At 36.0% G+C, this 21,164-nt stretch overlaps 1 protein-coding gene across 1 annotated transcript in view; it reads right to left on the reverse strand.

The window, feature by feature from the left end:
- The window catches only part of DOK6 (docking protein 6), a 239,923-nt gene that overhangs the window by 15,024 nt on the left and 203,735 nt on the right, over window positions 1–21,164 (reverse strand). The window lies entirely within an intron of this gene.

Consider the following 21,164-nt stretch of genomic DNA (forward strand, 5'->3'; position numbering starts at 1 on the left):
TGGCACCATCTGACAGAAAGCTTTTCCTCCTTTCCTCAAAGTAGAATTCAGTTTTTGATTTACTGAGTATCACCTTTTGATCAAAGACTTTACATCTACTGAAGTCACTTCTGTGATTTCACACAAAATCCTTTCCAGTTATTTTGATGCCCTATTTTTGCCTAACAAGAGCCTAATATGCACATATCCTTAACTTACCACCTAGAAGCTATGAAACCAGTGAGAATAATTTCAAATTATGATCAATATGAAATCACTAAGACGGTCTGCCCTTGCTCAGTCCACCTGTGATGTAGTAGGAATAGGGCTGGGAGGATTCCAGCTTTCTAATCTTTCTGCCTGGAATGCCATGCAGAGGGTAAAGCACTCTTGTCATTATTCTGCAGTAACAGCAATCACTGTGCTACCTGCTTTGTGCTCAAAGGTAAAAGCACATGGATGGAGTACAGTCCTCTTCTAGTGACAAAAGGGAGCACCTCTTCAAACAGAGCCTCTTTTACTTTCCTCCCATTAGCATCATCTTGTAATGGCTCTAACCCCTGCCTAACTAGGAACAACTAGAAAGCAGAGCTATTACAGTAGGACTTTTCTACAAATTAAATGATATTAAATATGCATTTCCAAAGTGAGGTAGACTTTGTGACAATTTTTTCAAATCATGATGGCTGATATAAAGCATTTATTCAAATTTTGTTTCCCATGTCTCTCTAAATTCTGCTATTTAATTTATTTTGTCACTATAAATAGCATTTAATATTATATACTAAGTTAGGGAGGTTGGTTTTGTTTTTAAAAAAAAAATAAACAGCAAATAACAAAACAACCTAATCACCCACCCCCGCAAATATTATTTGCAGATGAGAGTTTTTTTACAAATAATTTAAATTTGATAAATGATCAAAAAATATATAGTTGACTTTTTTAAATTTTGAGAAATATTAATTTTATTATTAACTTTAAATATTATTTTAATTTAAAAATTTAAACATTGTTAAGCAATAGATGGTGGAAAAATTTTTGATGAGAAGATCAAATATAACTTTTCTAAGACTTCCTACAATCCCCATTTCCATATTTCCATATCATGTTTTTTAAGTTCATCAGCAATATCGTGCATAAATGTTTTTCATTAAGCATTAGAGAGTGATTTACAGAAAATGCAAGATCTAATGTCACAAATCTTAAAAATATTGTAGTAGATCTTGAATGTTTTTGAAGTTTATTATTTAATTATTTTTTACCATAGAAGGTAGGATTTATTTCTTTGTTGGATTATTTCATATACCTACACTGTCTTAGGTAAAAAAACCCCTTCTTTCTCTGCTATGTGTTCCTCAAGAGCCCATACATCTAAAAGGGGACTTGATAAAAAAGGATGCTTTATAGAGCATACACTAAATATTACTGAGGGAAATGAAGAGAAATATATGGAAGTATAGCAAGCTGTGACACACCGTTAACTATTTTATCACCTGTAGTGTGTCTTGCTGGACTCCTTTGGCTGTTTACCTGTCTTAGAAACTCTAAATAAATCCATTTTTTAAAACTGGTGCTTTATCAGCTGGAATACCATTGCTGCTTAAAAGATTTTAATATCTCAGCTCCATTTATCACAGCTGCTGTCATGTCACAGCACTTAGCAGAACGTCCCACTGTCATATGAGAAGTTAGCACACCTGCTGAAAACTGTGAATATTAATTGACTGTATCACAATGCAAGTTTTTTTCATGCACCAGAAAAGTGTATAATTTGGATATAAAGCATCTGGATGAGAACGACCTGGTCTGACCTAAAACCTGGAAATTTTTTTCCCCCAAGAGATTTAATTTCCTGATAAAACAATACTCCATTATATTTTACATTCAGTTGTACTTTTTGCCAGACTGAGTTTTGCTGAGAAATAATTAGTCAAAATCTCTCTCTTGTTTAAACATTCTTGATGCACTGAATTACTTTTTTTTCCTCCCACCACCAAAACAACACTAAAGCAGAGCACAGCTTTTTGTGCACACAGGCATCACTCCAAGCTCCATCACTGTCCAGATATCAGCTGCAGACACACAAATTCACCTCCTTCAGGGGGACTGGTCCTAAATGCCACCAAAATGACTTTGTGCTTTGAAAGAAAAAGCTGATTGAGGCCCCAACACCTTGGTCCACGCCCAGGGATGGCTCAGAGCCTCTTGGTGCTGCAGCCACATCTCGGGACCCTGTGTGTGCTGGGGTCTCTCGTGCGCGGCGCGACAGCCGCGTACGGGGCCAGCAGCATAAAAAACCTCCTCGGCCTCATTCAGTAATTGGGGATCTGGCTGCAGCTTCCCAGAGCTGCAGCCAGTTTTCCTTACACTGTCCACTGCCCAGATAATTGGTGTGACATTTCATTTCTCCCTTCGCCAGGAGAAGACACTCGGCAGCGAGTTCTCTCTTCCAGCCCGTGCCTCCGGTCCCGAGCAAAAAGGGCAATTATGTTTCAAAGTTCAGAGGCTGACACCTTTTCCAGGCTGGTCAAGAGCAACCTTCCCCTTCTCTATCACCCTGCTGACAAACGAGACACGCTAGAAAAAGAGACTGAATGTGTTTCCTGCAAATTCATGCTGTTAGGTAGTTACATGCAGAAAAAAACCTGCCAGTTGGATAATTAGGGATGATGCCTGTGGTGCCTTTCCTTCCTGCCCATTTTGATGCCTAAGCAGAATTTCTTGCCAAATACATGGCCCGTAGGTTTAAATATTTCAGATAAACCAGTGGATTAATACTGACCTTCTAGGTTAGAAATTGTAGCTCTGTTTGCTGTTTCTCCCTTTGTCATTTTTGCTCTTTGTTAGTCCTTGGGGAATGGGACAACTTATATCACTGCATTTCAGTTTCATATTTTGGTTTATATCTTGAATTTCTGAGAATTTTCATCTCTCTTTCACTTTAGGAGAATCTCTATATCTGAATAAAAATGTAAAGGACTGCAGAAATTCTGAAAACAGAGTTAAAATATTAAACACAAAAAGTTATTTTAACCTTGTGCATTAGATTTAACTCACAATAAGATTTGTTGGACGTGAAACTGCCATAGTATTCCTTTTTTTAACATTCACTGGCTGCAACAGAAAAATAAGATTACATCTTCAACAAGACAACAGATTCAACCCAAGTAAGAAACGAGAAAATTGTTCCAACAGAGCATTTTTACAGTCAAGACATCATAAGAGTGATGTGATGAAATTAAATAAATAAGTAGAAGTTAAGAGTACCAACTGTATGGGAGCTGATGCAGTAATGTCTTTTACACACAGTTTCCCTCAAATAAAGAAAGAAGAAATAAGGGGAAAGGCTTTACCCTGTAAGCTACTATAAAATATACAAAGACAAGCCACATTCACCAGAGGGCAACCCAGCACTTTCCACCAGGGTAAATGTTCTGTTTTATAAATATTTATAAATCTATAAGCCAGCTATAGTCAGATTCTCCAAAGCCCATAAACAGAACAGCAACAAACATGGCAGCTAAGCTTTTTCCAAGTGAAACAAATTGAGAGCATCTCAGAATAAAAAGAAAGACCAATAGGAAATGCTTCTAAGGTTTAAAACAGCATAGCAGCATTTGAAGCTTTTATTTTCTTTATTGTTGCAGATATCTGTAAGAACAGATGGTTTCAAAAAGATGTGTTTCCATTTAGGCTCCTGCTGTACTGTATTTATGAGAATGCATAGTCACAAGACATATGCCACCTGGCTTTGAGCTGTGATTTGTTCAGCTGCAGAACTGTATTAGGTGAAAACCTTTTGCAACACTGAAGAGGTTGCTGGAATTTCGTAGGAATAACAGTCCTGCAGTTTGAAGCACTCTACCCCAATTCAGGAAGAATAACTCTACCTGATATTGTGTTCAGAAGAAAAAGTAAGGAAGAAGAAAGAGTAAGTGGTTCTTGTAGATTGAAGCTTGTAACATTGACAAAGACCAGGGAAAAAAAAAATCTCACAATCCATATAAGCAGTGAGAAGAAATGAGCTCATAAGCTCATGAATGTAGTCCCTGAAGTCTCATCTCTAACCACATATCTAATGCACGATCCATAAAAGTTACTCTTCTTCTGAAAACATACACTTCAAATGCAAATGTAAGAGAATGCAAAAGCTCTGAAAACAAAGTTAAAAAATTGACTACACAAAGATATTTTAACCTATACATTAGGTGTGGCATTCAGTCACAAGAAGATTTGTTGGATGTGGAACTGCCATAGTACTCCTTCTGCTACAGCTCAGCACCTGCTCAGTTGCTCATTGCTATTCTTTCTTTATATCTTATGGTTATCTTCTTTATGTACAGAAAAGCTGTGAGTGCATTTTAAAGCCATGTTCTCTCCTTTCAGCTGTAGGTTTTGAATGGTCTTTGTGGAACATATTAGTTCTGTTTGAGTCCTGGAAAAGAGTGGAAGGTGGCAGAGAATTAATCAAAGACTTCTTTCTGCATTAATCCACTCAGGGGCTGATACACAATTTCTAAGGGCTGAAGCACAGACAGCTACATGAAGTAGCTGCAAGATAAGTTCTGGATGGATACAACCACACTGGTGACAAAAGAAGCAAAAAGAGCGAAGTGACCTGTTGTTTGATTCTCAAAAGCTGCCAGCAAGGCTTTCTCCCCTCTTGTGCCCAATGCTCCTCACTGGGAATCTTGTGACAGCAGCCAATGCATGGTTTTGGGAATATGTAACGTAGGAAAAGAAGTTTTTAAATTTCTGTATTCTAATGAAAGTTTAAATTTGATGACACATTTAGACAAGCACAGGATTTCACGTCTGTCTATCCTACATACTTAGTGCTATGGCTTACAGAGTCAAGGAAAGCAAACTTCTGGGGAAAACAATGCAAGTTGGAAAGGTTACATTCAATAAAAATTATCCTTTGCTTATCAAAGAGTGAAGAGCCATCCTTCCATCTGAAATAGCTAGCAATAATTTTTTTTTTATATCTGGCTCATTTGTTCTGGTTAATTTCCGCAGTCTCGCAAACGATTTCTGCCTAATATGACTGTGAAATTTAACAAATCACAGCTCAAAAGGGGAAAGATGTATTGACATTTTTGGTCATTGTTACACGTACTTGACCACATTCAGAAGTGAAGAATGTTTTCACTTTAGAAATACTTGAAAACATACTTCTTTAGAAACTTAGCTTGCCGGAAAAGTGTAAACAGTGTTTTGAGATTCAGCAGAGATATTTATAGCCATTCTAAAACAAACCAACAAAAAAGGCCAAAACCCAACTTGTTTCTGTTTTGATACCAAGTAAATGTACAGACAATCTACACAGAGTTTAATGGATCAGTTATTGACAAGGTGATTTGCTTTGACTGATCAGTCGTATAGGCAGGCTTTGGCAGCCTCTGGACTATGAATTCCTCTCTAGATATATCATACAAGTTAATATTCAAGGAATTTGATAATATCTTCCCAAGAGAGGTATACATATTATTAAACAGTTGTGTTATAATAGAGAAATTATTTGATTTTTTTTCCTCAGTATTCTCCCTATGAGCTGGGAAAAGCTCCAACATATTTTAGTAAAGAACACATATTAAATCTCCCATTGAAGGGCATTTCTCTTTAAATGCAGGAAGACTTTTAAAAAGAAATTGAACTTTATCTTCAAACTCTTTACAAAATGTTCATTTATTTTCCCAGACTTCCAGCATATACAACAACTATTGCAGATATATCTCACACTGATGTATCTTGTGGGAATTTTCACTTCAGAAATTGAGGTGAGCAGTCACCTGTATTTCACACAACCCACTGAATGCAAAGGAACACCTTTTATTCACTCAGCTACTACATGCTCAGACTACTAGTGTAGGTGCAGAAGTTTGTGTTTATAACAACAGCATCAGCTGGACTCAATACTACCCTTCCATCAGGAATAGGCTAGGGAGAATGGTATATTTGAAATAATTCTGGAAATTTCACCAGGGGGAAAAAGTACAGCCTGAAAAAAATTATACATCTGTGCGCTAAATCTATGCCATTGCAGTACCTTAGTGCAGCTGGCAGCTGCCCAGGGATCCAGTTTAATGAAGATTCCCTCAACAGAAAAAGTAATAGAACAGGGAACTTTTTACTCTTTGCTGGCCAGCTCTGCTGGTTCAGGGAAGAAACAGTGCACTGACAGTTCTACAATTCAAGCTGCCATTTTCATAGCAGGTTAAATAGTGAGCATGCTCAAAGATTTGTGACCATGCTGAAAGAATATTTGCCATTTACTCATGTGGTAATTCCCAAAGTGCTGGTCACTGCCTTGACCAAAAAAAAAAAAAAAAGGGCATGGGAATGCTTTATTTCTGTGTCCCCCCTTCCAAATCAGCACTTTTGGTGGGATTTCATTTACCAAACCTAACTCACACAAATGGAAATTGCATGGGAGCATGGTTTCTTGCTCTAGGATTGTTTTTAAACACAGCAGATGCTGTGCTCCAACTTCTGCTTATGTCAAGGATACTTTCAGATCCTCTCATTGTGTTAACTGATCCTCTCAGTGTTGAACTGAACAGCAAATCTTAATTGCCTGGGTCTGGAACCACACCATGTTTAGTTGGATCCATTAAGAAAAAAAAAAAGGTCTAGAAAGTGTTCCTTTTTTTCTCACATGACAGAGTATTCCAATTTAAAATGTTTTTATGTTTCTAGGACACACTCTCTCATCCAGGCCTATGTAGATTCATCCACCATGCATAGTCCCAGAAAGATGTTAAAAAGTCTGAAACTGTATTAAGGAGGACATTTAAACCCACATTCCTAGTATTAGTATTATTTGAAGTATTAATATACAAATTAATATTTATATATTACTTACCCCATTTCTAGTATTAATAATGAGGGGTAATTTGGCCATATGACTTCAGATATTGCATAAAAGTACAGACTGACAGCATAACAATATTTATTTTTTACTCTACCATTAAACAAGCAAGAAGAACCATTAGAATGAATAGTGTCATTGGAAAGTAATGAATGGCAGCATAGATGTTTTCCCCCTACATACTTTGCCTTAGAATAACTCTGGAGCAGGAGCACCGTATGGCCACACATACAAACAAAAAGTTACAACAGTGACACTGTCTGCTAACAGAGTGGGAATAAAAAAGAACCATTTAGCAATTCATGTGAGAACTTCACAACAACTAAAAGAAATCTAATACTAAGAAATTAAAATTATCGCTTTTATGCTCTGCTTTTCTGAATTTAAACCAAAACATACATTTGGACTTAACAAACTGTAGAAGAAAGAAATTTTTAAACTTCTGAAGGTTTCACTAGCAAATTAATGTCTCCACCCTGCTGTTATGCTAAAATTATGGAAAAGGAACCCAGCACCGTAGGTTTAATTTTGCCAAGGAAATAACAGATCTCCAACTGTCAGTACTACATGCAGAACTATGATAAGCCTTCTCTAAGAAATGCTTACCTTCATGTAAAAATGCACAGTAAATAATTTCTTCAGGAAAAAGGAATTTGTGCTGCACTTTAGACCATCACCGTGTCAAAGAGAAGAAGAAAAGTACAAGGATGAACATTGGAAAGTTATTCTGAACCCTAAAAATATGTACAGACATGAGACACAGCCCATCTCAACAGATACTCTTGTTTCAATTAACTGAAAGGTCTGGGTGGAATTTTGTTAGACCAGTAACGCTGGTTAAAGCCCTGCTCCTCTGTCACAACATTTTAGCAAGAAGAACCTAACTCCTCTTATACAGTATCCTTGTGCTAAAGCATTTCTTTGAAGTTTCCTCTTGTCACTGGGAAGGGGCAGACAGAAAAATTATTTGTATGCACTCATCACCATAGTTTTTTTTCAGCATCCTAGATAGACAAATCCAATCAAGTTCATGAATTAGTCTGATTAATAATGATTAATATGGAATCAAAGTAGAAGTTGCAGAAGTTTCTGCACTGCAGTATTTCTACTGCTATGTAATAGATCTAATCTGTGGTTTGTAAATGTATTTGAGTACACTTACACACACACAAATCTGCTGTTTTCCCCCTGGCTTATCCAATCCAGTTTTCTTTTAAAGACCTAGTGCCTAGTGGCACTAAGATATGTCTGGAAGAGTATTTATGTCACTCACCTTTTTCTTTAACAGTGTCTAGGGATGCACCTAGGAAGTCTTGTAACTGTTGAGGTTTCTGACCACAGAATGGCATTTGGTCTACAAGCCAATTAACTTTACCAAGTTAGGCTTCAGAAACTGTTTCATACATTGTTCTGGTGGCTAAAATATTTGACACGACTTAGGACCCTGCCTTACTTATGGGAGCAAAGGAAACAGCTAACACTTATTTAATAAAGCTCTAGTAGAGGCCTGAGACCAGCTGAGATGGTGAGAAGGCAAATAAAATCTATGAGAAAAATATAACCCTCTTAAATGTGAGAATGAATAGTCTACCCCATTGCTAGTAAAAGTAATATGATAAACTCTAGACCAAGAAGTTATACTGATCCTGCATTTTCAAATGTTCCTCTTATTGCACTTCTACAGCTCTGATAGAGGTTATTCCTTCTTATTCCTTCTTATTCCATCAAAAATCACAGAATTTTAACCCATAAGTATGCATATTCAGGTCTGACCCAATATTGGCCTTTTTCCATTCACAGAAAATGTGCTCTCCTGAGGGCAAAAAACATTTTCTTGCAATGACACATACTTCTTTGCAATTCAATGGCGATAATGACAATAAATACAGCTCCTAAAGTCCTTTAATTGTAGTCCATAGCTGCATACTGTGCGTGGGACAGTGAAACTAGAATGCCTCCTGGAAGTGTTCAGGTAATTTCAGCTAAAATGTTCCTTTTTCTAGAAATAACTCATATTTACTGGTCTCATGGTGAGTGGAGAATGTCCATGTCTTTTAGGTAAAACCTATGTGCCACTAGTTTTAGCCAATTCAGCAGTAAAATCAGACTTAGTGGTAAAAACTGATGTTCTCATCATATATACCCTCTATATTTTTGTCTGAAACCACAGAGATGCTGATGACAGGTCATGACTTTATGACATTTAGGAATATATTGTATCATCTCACTGTAAGCTCATATTTAGAATGACAGAAATGCAAATAAAGTAAAATAATTAACTGTTTCTTGCATGGCTCTTTGATGTGAAGAACAAAAAAAGTATGCTTAACATGAAGAAAAGGCTAAATGTTAAGATAAAATTTGCACATAAATTAGCACGGCCATTCCCACGTTCCTTCACCCTTTTATCTGAGTACTTTTCTATTTCCTCTTTAAAAGTGTTGAATGTGCTGTGACAGTTCTAAGGTTTGTCTTTTTTATGTTTTTGCCAGTGTCTTTGCCTGAATTTTCCTATACACAGTGATGGCCTTTGCTAACACAGTGAACAGAGTTATAATTCTATTATGCATTATATTTATACAACCAGGAAATTACAGAATAGATTCGTGGACCATGTGTCTAAATTGATAGTGAGGACATATTTTGGAGGTCAGTATGACTTTTTCTCCTTTTTGCCTGGAAATTTCAAGTGGAAAGCGAAATAATGGAAGTATTTAAACCAAAGGAGATTAATGATCCAGATGTTCACTAAAATCTATGCGTGTGATCTAATCCTTTAAGAATGATTACAGATAAGGTAATTTGTTCACAGACACAGTTAGTTGCTCTTGTCTGATAATAGTGCTTAATCTCCTTGGCATGTTAAATGCAATCCTGAAAATAACAAAGCAGTTATCACCAGAAATTATCCTAGCAGAAGATTAAGAATATCCATCTGTACAGAGGGCCAAAATTGGTTTTGATTGCTGTTGCTAGAAGAAATGTAAGGTAAAAAATGTGAATAAAATCAAAGCAAAATTATACGAGGCCACTCAAATATGTACTCTCTTATGTCAACAAACAACAAAATGATACAATATAACATAAGTCTAGTCAAAATCAGATGCAGGATTTAGTTAGTTTATGCATGCACTGTGAGGAAATAAGGCTATGAGCAGATATATATATATATATATATATATATATATATATATATATATATACACACGAAGTTTTCCAAGTTAAAAAGCGGTTTGGAGTAAACCTTCTTATAATTTATTGAATAATTTTATTTTTAAAATTAATAAGTGAAATTTGAGTCAAGAAATCAAATTATACTAATAAAAAATCTTTGCCTAAATTATTTTTTCTCTAAAATAAAACAATTTAGAAAAGTAATATATCATAACTCATCACTATCACATAATTTCAAGGCAATAGATTAACATCTTACAAAAAATTAGGAAATTTAAAATTCTAACTTACTGGAATAGATCCCATAATAGTTTTTAATACTCAAAACCTTCTATCAACATGAATCAATTTAATAGTGTCTTAAAAAGCCCATTTCTTCTTTGGGCACCATCTATATTACATACACACATTAAAAAAAACTACTTAATATTTAGATAATGGATATAAAAACAACATCTCTGATGTTCTTCCTTTTCCTAAAGTCTACACATATTCTCTAGAATATGTTTTCTGTTTTCATCAGTTTTGGTTTGTGGAGCTGTTGTATTAAATTTCCCATATTTCAGTACACAGATACCATGTTTCTGGAAGCATTGCACATACAGATAGATTTGACAGATAAAATGCCTCACCATTGTTCTTGCCAGAAGGCAGAACATACGTTTCTGCTCCTTCCATCCTGGAAAAGGCTATATTATTGTCACTACAGTGCTTTTATTAACATTCCAGGGCAGAGAACAAGATGCTTCATTTTTTTTTCTTTTCCGAGCCACTATAAAATAGAACCTCATCTTCTTCCCTCTTTATTTTCCATAGAATTGGAAGAGTCTATGATATTAAACACACTTCCTCCTCTAGGTGAAATAAATAAGAGACTATATAGCCCTGCTACAGCAGGATCAAAAAGTAAAGTTGCTCATTGCTAGTATCTATAAGATAAGCTGTAGGCACAATGTACTAGTTTTAAGTGATTGATAATCAGAAGAAGGAAGAGTTTAATAATTTCCTCTTTCTCCGAAAATGCTCAAGCTCAAGACCAAACTGAAACTCTCAAGGCATGAAAATACAGCAGTTATTTCAAACAAGTTTAAATCCTGGCACACAGCTTTAGTGTGAGGGACATACTACAGTACTGATAATTCACTTTTTGAAAAGTGAACTTTTCTGATAAGAATCTCAGATAACATCCTTTCTCTCTCATCCTCCCACTCTCAGGTATCTGTTTTATTTGTCTATTTCTGGCTTCTTGAAAGGAAACAGATTTTTAAGTAAAGTGATGAAACTGAGATTTCACATTAGTGAAAGAAGTGAGTATAGTAAAAATGAAACTGCAAAACCCATAATATTAACTATTTTCTAAGGAATTATGATAAGAAATGAAATAATAATTTTTTGCTTGATTTCATAATCAGACATTAGTAATGTTTAATGAGTAACACCCTTTATCTCAGTCATGTACAAAAAAATAGAGTGGTGTTTATGTGTAATATTTTTCCAAATCATCCTGTTTCTCAGTGTGGAAAAAACCTAATTTCAGAGATAAAATAGCTATTCCAAAGAATCTCCATGGGACCATATATACCACTCTCTTCCATAATACAAGAAACTGTTTTATGTCTGTGCCAGTTCATTGATCCTGCTTCACAACGTAAGCTTTGAGAACTGAGAAGGAAAGGTTATCACAGAAACCCCTTATTAGAAAAAAAAAAAAAAAAAAAACACAAAATTCTTTAAATGTTCAAATTTTCCTGAACATGGTCTGTAAAAAACACCCCATAAATATGGCTATCTGGATCTACTCACATTGTTTAATGAAGCCTTTGCTGAGACACACGGTCTCAAGAAAGACTGAGAGCTATGTTGCAATATTTAAAGTTTTCCTGTACTAACAATTCTCATAGCTGGTGTGAATCCTGGGCACTTATCTGCTTTCCCAGGAGTCACACCTTCAGCTTGCATGAACTGCTATAATCATATCAGTATCAGTGCTGACTTCTATTTAAGGGCTTAAAGCCTCCAGAGCCCCAAGGAAACATACCCCCTGCAATATTGAGGAAGCAGTAAGCTGCATCTGGAAGGAAGACTGACTGATTTAGGCCAATTTAAACGATAGATGGGTTCAGAGCCAGGATCCAATCACATTTTTATTCCAAATTTTATGTGTCGGCTCTTGCATCCCTGCTGGAGGTCTCGTTGCTGAACACTGACCCGAGCCCCACAGCTGCCACAGCAAGGAGAAAAAGTCAAAATGGAGATTTGGGTCATGGTGCCACTGAGGCACGGATGCACCAGTTGATCACACAGACTGAATCTAGATCAGGCCTCCCAATACGAGCTTGTTTACAGTGAGCAGGTAAGAACACAGCAGGGTGTTCATTGTAGTGAATATGAAAGGCCTGAATTGCTTATCACCTAATGGAAAACTTGTAAAAGGCATCTACATTTTGGTACAATGGTGCAATAGTGTGTAACCGTAATTCTTCCATCGTGACCATCCAGGCCAGAAACTGTTCCTTTATGTCTTTGTGCCCAAAGTGCCTGTCCTCAGGAAAGAAGCTTCCAGTTATCATGTGGCAGCAAATGTGTCTATTGCACTTTTCAAAGACACTAGATTTAGTGCACATAGCCCTAATGGCAACATTAAAAATATGAAGTCACAGCTTGGGATAAAAACCAAAACAACTGCTAAGCAAAGGAAAATTTAGAATGATAACAATTATCTTCAAATGAAAACCACTTTTAGCACATTAGAATGGTAAATATGAACCACTGAATTTATGGTATCAAGTCTTACAAACACAGAATAATAACTGTGGTGAAATAAACACTTTTGATATCTTATGTTGGGTAAGCGTAAAATATATATCTCTTCAGAAAAAACCCTTGGAGGTCTCTTTGGCAAACCTAGAATAGATTGGGATCTGGCACTCATCTTGTTCTGACACATGATCAGGAATACTGGACCTAATTGTCACCAACTATTTGTACATCAGAAGCACCTGAATAATAGGGAATAATAATCTTGTATGAGCTACAAGAAATGAAAACAATGTTACACAGGCAAGAATTGAGAAAAAATTTTAACAGAAATATAATGTTCATTGGGCAACTCAGAAAAGAGAAATGTGTCACACAGACAGCGTAAGGAGATTTGCAAGATGCTGTACATGGCCATATGCTTTACAAAAATAAAAATATGTGATAATTTGATAGGTAGCATGGCTTTTTGTTCAAGTCCAGTTTTGACTGAATAATATTTTTTGCACACTTTTGTGAGGAAAAAGTCCTGGATGTGAGTTATTTAAGTTTGCAAACATTTAGAACTGAATATATAATTTATATGATATATAATGAACACATGCAAGGTTTAGCACATTTAGCGGTATTTCAGGTATAAGTTTAGAAGAGATTTCACATTGAAATAACATTTTTGTTACAATAATTTATCCAAACATAATGTGTAATAATATATGGAACTCAAATCTTATCTACGATTCTATATTTAATTTTGATCTATGTAATATTTTTAAAGGTTTTCAAGGTTTAAAAAAATCCTGTTAACATTTTTGTACACATTTTTGTATGACCTTATTGTATAAGAAGTTTGGAGATATCTATAATGACTGGTTCACTTACATCAGTGAGCTTCGTATCCAGTTTCTGTTAGCAAAACTCCCAACCCCCCAGCTCCAACTGTAATTATCTGGAAAAGTAGAAAGTCCTCTAAATAAATATGTGTCAGCAAAATGCATAGAAGTATCTCCATTTCAGACAAAATGCTGTGAACTAATTCTGAATAATTTTGTCCCAGGAAAAAATCTCTGGAAAAGTAACTCTGGATTGATGGCTTTAGTGGCTGCTTAAAGAAACAGCAAATTTCAAAGAGTAGGTACATAAACTGTAGCATCTTGGTTGAAGACCAATGCTTGGCTGTCAGATGAGAGCTGTCACAATAATTGCCAGATTTCAATGATTCCTTCCCAGGTAGGTGAAAACTGCAAGTGCTGTGCAAACAGTCAGACAGTGAGTCATGCTGCCTCAAAGTGTAAGGTAATTTACTCCTCTGAGGTCAGCAAAAACAGGGTTCAAAGCTGATTCTATCTATCACTTCAGGATGAAAAATAGCTTCAAGCAGCAACTAGCCGAGTTTGGCGTTAGAGCTCCTACTGACTAGGGGCTGTTTTCAGGGAGATAAGGGCATCATGACTCCCCTACTGTTGAGGCTGAATATTGCTTTACTGACAGTCTAAAGGTATAAACCATTCTCTAGTTATTAGTCTATACTGCAGTGCTATATGTTGGGACAATTTCATGCTGTGTGATGGTACTGAGAAGGCTTTATTAAACCATTTAACCATTTCCACAGCTGCAATGATACTGTCAATTTATTTTTTTTTTTTGTCCAACCTCTCTGGTTTAAAAAAATAAGACAAAGAAATGTCTTTCATAAAGGTAATTTTTAAGGCAAAAGCAAATGTGCAGATATTGTATCCCATAAAATGCACCAAGATTCATAACTATTAGGATAAATATTAACTTCCATCAAAAAGGCTCTACATAATTACATGGGCCACTGAAGAAATGCTCAGAGGTGGGGATTTGGTTTATGCTATAGTGCTTGTGGACATGAGATGTAGAGGAAGGTTGTCATCCCGTAAGGTCTGCAGAATTTGGCTGGTTTTTTTCATGAGCAAGGATGAATTGGCAATAGCTGAAGACCAATGCCTTAAAAACAAATTAACGTCTCTTTCTTGTCTAGTGACGAAGGTTTTCCTTTACATCATGCATGGTTTTGAATATTTAAATAAAAAAATGGGTAAGCATCTTATATTCATAGCAATGATAGTATTCTATTTCTCTGTACATTTTTCTGTTTGACAGTTATTATGCACTAGCATGTCATTCCTGTCCCTGGCAAGATTCCTATTTGCTGTAACACAAGCAAAAACCAAGTCACACTATGAAGACAGAAGCTTAAATTGTCTCCCTCTTAGGTGGTTTACTGCATGATAAACACCATTGAAAAATATTTGACTAATACCCTCAGTTCTGTACAAGATTTGAAGTATAACTAAGGTAATAAGAATACGTTAAGAGGGATCTTGAACTGTTCTCTACATTTCTTCAGTCATAAGACACCTTGGTGCTGGTCCAGTCCATGAGCACAAGATGGAGGAGTTTGAAATGCTGGCCAGGGAATCAGGTACAAAATTACAAAAAAGCTCAAGAAAAATTCCTTTTCCTCATTCTTATACTAGATGAAGAGAAGATCTATGGCCTAGGAGTTACAGGAATTTTGCAGCCACAGGCATTGAGAAGGCATCTTCTCATAGGTACCCTGGAGAGTCAAAATGACTAGCTCATGAAAACCAGTATTTATTAGGAGTGAAGAATCACACACTGGTACAGGTAATGTCTGGCATTTGCTGTCCATGACCTTGTTTCCAGCCCTTGCCCCTATTTATTTGTTAAAATTGGGTTGTGTTAGTTGATACACAGTGACAGGAGAAAAACAAGACTCTCCAGAAACAGATTGACATTTAAACCAAAACACACATGTTTGATCAGAGGCAAGTGTTTTTATAAGAGGCATGAAAGGGATGAAAAACTGCTGAACTATGTCTCAGAATTAAATACCTGCTCTGATGAATGGGGAATAATGAGACAGTTGACAAGGCTGAATGAAACACATTTCCATTTCCTAACCCAGAACAGGTTATCTTTTCCATCATAAAATGCCTGTGACATCAAATGTTTGGTGGTGATAGAACTTTCACCTCACAAAGAGAAGCCCTGCAAACCCACTGAGATGTCCTGGAACAGCATAACAATAACAGATAAAAATGAGTGGCCACAACCTGTCAACAACCAATCATTTAAATTGATGCATTTACAACAATTACCATGAGATTAGGATTTTTAAAATTAAAAATTCAACACATATAGAAACTGACTCTGAAGCAGATTTTCAGCAACACCATTTCTTGTGATTATTCCCAAAACCTGGGATGTCCACATATTAAAAGAAGAAACAGAAAGCACTGTTGGATACCTGCATTCCTGGTTTGATGCCTTCAGCTCACAATCAAGAAACTAGGAAATCTGACAGCCTCTCATTAGAAAACATAATAAAGCATACAGAAACTTAATAAGAAAACCAAAACTCATTCCTATTTTAGCAAAAAGGCAGACAAGTATATGGAGACACAGGTGCTACACTGGCTTCTATCAGTACTTAGGAAGATTTTGTTATCTATTTATACAGATGTGGGGAAAAGTGGCAAAATGAGGTAAAGATGAGAACTTGCTTCATGCAGTTTTCACAAACTTCCATGCAAAAGATCCATACCCAGTAATGACAACTTTACAGAATTTCAGTAGAGAAAAGAATAAGGCTGTTAAATGCTTAATTAGTGAAATGCAAAAACAATGAGCAGTGCTGCAAGCCAGAAGTGAATTTTTCTTGGAAAATGGAACCAAACAGCTGATAAAACTCCTATTTGAATTACATTTAATTCAGAAAAGATAAAAAGGTGTATAGCTATAGCTAACTAGCAATGTGTCTTTTTCAGGTTGAAACCACAGCTTTGCACAATTCTCAGCTAAATATTCAAGTGATAAAGTAGATGTTTTACCCCAAGTGGATGATAATAGTGACTATAAGCAAGTGGCACCAATTCAACTCATATCAAGCAGCTTTGGAAAATCCGGCACTGGCTGTATTAGGCTGGACAGAGTTTTGAGAGAAAAATAAGAATTATTTCTGACTTTCTTGCTATCCTGACTGAGGATGAAAGCACGAGGAGTACAAGTGGCAGATAGAAAATACGTCCTTAGCCTCTCAATCAACACACCCAGGGTAGAACAGCCTCTCAGGCACAGGGCAACGAGCTGTGCCTCATCACCACAGGCTGCTGGTTCCCTTCATTTCCTTGTGCTGGCTGAGCACAGGGGAGGAGACAGGACACTGATGGGAACACAACCACACCAGCCATGCTATGTCACACTCACTACAGCCAGCTCAGAGAAAACACCAATGGCACTGTCCCTTTGCATGTAAACTTGACCTTCCAACAATAACATAAATAATCAAGCTTTTAAAGAGAGTAGTAGGAATCTTATAATTTTGTCTTCACTCTGTTTTGATATTTATCATGTAAATTCCAGAGTATGCAACTCTGGTTTCTACCAAGTCCTTTATCTCTTATCTATCACCAAATCTGGTGCTGTATTTTTTTTTCTTCCATGTAGCTTTATAACAGAATATTTCATTTGCTCTTAAACGCAGGGAAATGAACCATTCATTAAAATCATTCCCCCAAAGGAAATGTCAAAGAATTTTGAAGGATAAACAAGTATCCAGCAGCTAAACAGCCAACGTGCTTCTAGTATTTAAACACAGAACTGCAAGGAGCTGCAGACTTCAGTTTTTGAAAAGATAAAACTTTTATTTTGGAGGAATCTTGCTAACTCTGCATTGGCAGGACATTTCCTTTGTTATTCATAGTTCTGACTTCTGTGAAATTTATCTTAGTTTCTTACAATGTATCATTTTGATCAAATAAAAAGTTGGCAGCATATAAAAATTCACCAAGATGAAAAAGCTTTTTATAACAAATAGAAAATGAAAGACATTCTAAAATTTTTGAACATTTTTTTGTCTCTGCTGAATAATACCATGACTTTTTAATCAGTTCTGCACAGCTCCAATGCACTATGGAGTTATAAGGAACATATTCTTATGGCTTGATTAAACTGAACATACAGAGTAGGGCATTCATTGTGCCTAAATTGGCTTTACCAAGAAAATAAATTGGTCTGTACCAGCAACAGACCATATGCCATGTGCCAGAAATGTTGTCACCACAATTTTTTTGTTCGTTAGCAAAATGAAATACATGTAATGGAAAACTTTATAGATACTTAAAGTTAATGTAGTTGAGATCTAATGATGCCCCTTCAATAAAAATATATATTTTAAACTTCATAACAACTGAACAAGAGTCAGTTAGGTCAATGCTGTGTCAATTTAAACCAGCCCTTAATTATACATTTATAGGTTCCTATTTTATGTCATCCAGTTTCTAATGTGAAGGGAGGATCTTTTTTCCACTGAAAGTAGAACACAATCAATTGCAATTGACATCCTTGGGCCTTGATTCTTTCCTTGCTGCAGCTGGCAAAGCTGGTATTATTAACATTCCCCCATTCTTCCTGTTACACTGCTTATTTTCAAGTCTACATTGTTTCTGGTTTATAAAACATTTTACGAACATGTTCTATTGAAGTGTCAATTTCAATAATTTCTTTGCTTTTTGTAAAACTATTTAATCAATTAAAAAGAAGTATAAACTGTTCCTGCAAAGAAATACTAAAGAAAACACATATTTTTGCCAAGGTATTTTTTTCTCAAGTGTGCAGGTTTCCCCTCACCCCAAGTTGTCTTAAAGGGAGTTTAATCACCCATGATTTTGAGTAATAATTTGAGTGATTTGTCAGCATAAAAGTATTTCAATTTATTTGAAATTACAAGAATGAACTGACAATCTTTTGGATTCTAACCATGATAACATACTTAACACAAAATCAGATAGTCATAGCTAAAGCAGACCAGATTTATTGGTGAAACAATTTAATAGAAAAAAGCAATTTTCACAAAATTGGTCTTTGACAAGTATTTCAATTTTCTCTTTGATCTAGCGGCTCAAACCTTTTTTCTTCAGACAGCCCAGTCCCAGCTGAAAGCATCCATGGAGCTGGTTATGCCAATTCTCCCAGTGCACACATTCTTTCATAGCACTGCAGCTCTCACGGCACACTGCAGGTCCTTGAATCTTGCAGTACAGCAGAGAGATCAAATGGCTGTAGCATAACTGCAATGAGTCTCAGGCAAAGTCAGAGTAAAGAGTCCTGGTGTCACTTATGTAAAGCTGGGGGCAAAGCTTCTCACTCACTATTAGCTTCTCACGCTAATAGTGAGTGAGAAACTATTGTCATCCCATACTTATGAAGTCATTTAGCTAAGACATAAGAAGAGATTTATAGCTAAGAATCTGTGTAGTTTGCATTGAAGAACTTACATTTGTTGGGTTTTGGAGGGGAGAGAAGGCAATCAGCCAATATTTAATTGCTCTTCTTACACCATTTGGGCTTTCAGTTTTAAGCCGAGAGTACAGTGACTTCTGTACAACCCCACTGACAAGTGACCTCACTGAAGGACCATCTCCTGAGAGAAAGGGCACCAAAGTATTGGGCTTAAATGAAACCAGGAGGTCTGATTTTGACAGCGAAATATGCTTTACTAATCGTATTTGGCTTCCCACCTTCCTCTATTTTTCATGGCTCATAATTGAAACAACCTCTTAACTCTGCAGTGATTTATCAGAATGAATGGGAATATGTCAAGATACTCTTTAGAGCTTGTCAGTAATACTCTTGGTTAGAGGCAGCAATCACTGTTGAGCAAAATGAAGTTCTTCACTGGTTTCTGAGTGAGACATATCCCACTTCCAATCTGCCACTTTAAAATCAGTCTAGTGATGCACTACTTAGCACAGAAATTCAAAGCTCAAAAGGAAAGGATCAAATCTACTGCATAAGACTTGAGAAGACACGTAATACAGTCATTTGAAATAATGTAGCTCTTATGCAGTTTCTACTCAGTAAGTATCTTGTTCCAGGTGTCCTTTATTCATATCTCAAGTTTTATAGGCTTCATTTACTAATGTGAAGGTCCTGATGCGATTCAGGAAAGGAAATGGGAATGTGGAAGGCTATAAAGCATTTCAGCTTTAGCCGCTGGTAGACACTTACTGAAAAATTACTGAGTGATCAGGTTTATATAACAGATATATTCTAACATTTTGTGTTATTCACATTGTTCAGGCACCAAGATTAGATGGGGAAATGGATTCTGTACTCTATTGCTGGGCATATGAACAAACAATGGAAATGCCAAAATGACGAATGCTCTCCCATTCATTTTACATACTTTAATTTCCAGAAAGCTGCAGAAGCCTACATCAGAATTTCCTGCAGGATTAGCTTAAGGAAGGTTGAACTGGATGATTCAAACCCCTCTAAATATTTAGCAACTTGAATATTCTCTGATTATTTTTAGTGAATATCAGAGTTTCTACTTCTAAAAGGCTGGAAAACTGTGTGTAGATGGGTTTTTTGTATGTGACTTTGTCTCCTTTTATGCACAACACCTTTTAGCTGACCCAGATTAAGACTACACATTATCCTACTTAAAATATATTAAAAAAAAAATAAATAGAAGGGTGAGTTCTCACCTAACAAGACCAAAAGACAATGTGCATTGCAGGCTTGCTCACCAAGGCCACAGAGAGACCACAGTTTCCCTCCATTTTGGTTTGCAAAACCAACCTTATGTTTCTTGCATCTTTATTGTGACATGAAAAAGGTAATTGCACATTAACAGCAAAATTCCTTCAGACTTCATCAGAGCCATTTTTTATTTCTGTCTGCTTATGGGTTTGGCATGTGCTTACAAGCTGAAGTCCTATTTGTTCAGATGATACTTCTATTCCTCAAAATTCCTCACTACATTTAAAAATATGACTCTTAGCGAGCTTCTTAGTATTTTTCCATGTAATTTAATTTGGTATGGGTTTGCAAGAAACTGTGGCAATAATTTGTGATAGAGCAAATAAAATTCATTACAAGCAAATTGTGATAAGCAATACTGTGGGAAAAAACCCCCAACCCTTCAGTGTTCTCTTTTTGGAAGAAAAGATGTTACTGGTAAAATTCTTATACAAATAGGTGTTCCTTCACATAAATACTCTCATAGAATGAGTAGCATTGCCTTTGTGGGTAGGTGTTCATTATTTTGAGTATGGATGGCAAAACCCAAATCCAAAAAATGAGGATAAACCAGATCAAAAACAACAGGAGTGACTGAAATAATTTCTTAATTTTGAATTTCTTGGAGAAAGGCCAGGCTGTAATTAGATTTTCTGAACATAATTTCCTTAGGGATTTAAATAACTGCAATACAAAAAGCTAATTAGTGTTTCAATACCAAAATTCTGTTTGGCCTTATTTATATAATAATACACAAACTGAATGTGTTTAACATTTGTATCATCCAAACTCTAAAGGGCAAGAACTAGAG

The sequence above is a fragment of the Haemorhous mexicanus genome, chromosome 1, assembly GCF_027477595.1.
Source record: "Haemorhous mexicanus isolate bHaeMex1 chromosome 1, bHaeMex1.pri, whole genome shotgun sequence".
NCBI lineage: Eukaryota > Metazoa > Chordata > Aves > Passeriformes > Fringillidae > Haemorhous > Haemorhous mexicanus.